We start from the raw sequence: 2,341 nt of genomic DNA on the forward strand, positions 1-2,341 counted from the left end.
CTACTATTGCCGGTTTCCCTCCAACCAAGGTTTGGGTGGTTTCGCCATCCTTGGTTGTAAGCTCCCGTTGGAGGACCCGACGGCCTAGGTCTATTATCAATGTAGTTTACCATTTCTTGTTGATCGTCCGTTTCTTTCATGCAACTCCAATTTTCATGTGACCCACCACACCCTTCACAAGCCATAACCGAGACTGTTTTTGTCATTTCTAATTTTTTTATTTTTGAAGAAAGGGCCTCGATTTGGGCTTGTAAAGAGGTGCTTTCGTCGACCTTATGGGCGCCCGGGGCGATAGACTTATTTCCCCGGGGAGTGTGCCATTGAAAATTGGTTTGAGCAATTTCCTCAATCTGATTATATATTTCGTGTGGGCGTCGATTACCTAAAAGTCCCCCGGAGCTAGAATCAAGTGTCTGCCTAGTGTGTGGCAACAATCCATTGTAGAAAGTGGATACTTGTTGCCATATTGCGAGGCCATGATGGGGACACTTGCGTAATAGCTCCTTGAACCTTTCCCATGTTTCATATAAGGATTCCCCGTCCTCTTGTGAGTATGTGTTAATTTCAGCCATTAATTTAGCAGTTTTAGAAGGAGGGAAATACTTATATAGAAACTTTTGGGCTAGTTCATCCCAGGTGTTTACCGATCCAGCTGGGAGGGTGTTGAGCCAAGCTTTCGCTCGGTCTTTTAGTGAGAACGGAAACATATGGAGGCGTATGGCGTCGTTTGATGCTCCATTGATCCGAAAGGTATCACATATTTCTAAGAAATTAGTTATATGTAGATGAGGATCCTCGTCCGCAAGCCCGTGGAAGGTTGCGGAGTTTTGGAGCATTTGTATCAAATGCGGTCGAAGTTCGAAGTTATTGGCTTCGACATTCGGAGCATTGATAGCGGCACCTAGATTACCTACGGTGGGCCGTAGATAATCCATAAGGGTACGTTGGTCCGCCATTGGGGGTGGATCACCCGAAACCTTCTCTTGGTTTTTGGCTTTTAACCTTTTTCTGAGAAAGCGTTCGGGTTCTTCTAGCGGTTCTTTTATGTCTTTATTGGAACTGGAGCTCATACATTACGTGAGGATGGTGTCGGGTTCCAAGTCCTGCAATAAAAACAAAAAAGAATATCGGTCAGAAGGTTCACCACGGCCCCGTGTTGAGCGAACACGGCCCCGTGGTCGGAAATACAGTGATTGTTTTCCAGATCCCAGTTACTGGAAGTTGGACACGGCCCCGTGTTGCACCGGCACGGCCCCGTGGTCAGCCTTCTGTAACTTGAAAAACAAAAACTGCCAGTAACTTTGCTGAGCACGGCCCGTGTCCGACCAGGCACGGCCCCGTGCTGAGCTCTGCAGAAGCTGAAAATCTAAGAAAAAATCCTAAAAATTAAAGAAAAATAAAAATATGATTAGGCCGTTGATTCCTAACTTTCTTAAAATCCTTGTGTCCCCGGCAACGGCGCCAAAAACTTGATGTGCGTGAAGTGTGTTATATTTTTGATGTATATTTAAGCCCTTTTTACACTTTTAGCCAAGTTTTAAATTTATAAAACACGATATTTACTAACACTAAACACACATATTGTCACACCCCTATTTCCACGTGTCTCACCGGTGGGCCCGGTTGGGGATTACCGTGACGATGTTGGCAACAATATAGTCAAACCACACAATTATATAATGCACAGCGGAAGCATAAGATAAATATATAAACTCAACCTCTGGTTGTAATATCAAATGTATTACAGAAGTTGATTATATCCACAGTGGATTGTAAATAGATATAAAGTATTGTTCCATCAGATACTGCAATCAAGCTTGCGAGACTTATCCCGACGCTAGGGAGCTAATACCAGCCAATTACGTTTAGGTACCTGCACTTAATCTTTTTGGGGAAAATACGTCAGTTTACACTGGTAAATACATTCAACTGACACATTTAAAAATGTTTATTAAAATTGATTTGAATGCACAAGGCACAAACTCTTTTATAACTTGGGAAAATTCATAATGATCTTGTGAACGTTTTACATGTTCTTTTATGCGTTCAGTAGCCCGGGTCGTGCCGGGTTAAAGATTTATAGACACACCACGTTTGCGTAAAACCGTAGTATAAAAACCAACGGTTACGTCTTTTAATTTTTAATGTCGACACTTTATACCGGGTGTACGCCTACACCGGGATGTCGATGGTCGTGGCCATTTCGTAAAATGATGCCAAGGATATCCGGGACAACGGTCATTAAACCCCCCAAAGGCTTATAAGCAACAAAACTGTTTAAATGAGCCGATCATATTTAATCAATTAACCACCTAAGCGATGGAATTATATAATGCTCAAT

The 2,341-nt window shown here is 42.8% G+C and overlaps 1 non-coding gene across 1 annotated transcript; it reads left to right on the plus strand.

Moving 5' to 3' along the window:
* Positions 1 to 471: 471 nt before the first annotated feature.
* Positions 472 to 578, plus strand: LOC118486064. The gene has a single exon (XR_004877920.1). It is a non-coding gene; the product is annotated as a small nucleolar RNA R71 (small nucleolar RNA).
* The last annotated feature ends 1,763 nt before the right edge of the window (positions 579 to 2,341 follow it).

The sequence above is a fragment of the Helianthus annuus genome, chromosome 13 (assembly GCF_002127325.2).
Source record: "Helianthus annuus cultivar XRQ/B chromosome 13, HanXRQr2.0-SUNRISE, whole genome shotgun sequence".
Classification (NCBI taxonomy): Eukaryota; Viridiplantae; Streptophyta; class Magnoliopsida; order Asterales; family Asteraceae; genus Helianthus; species Helianthus annuus.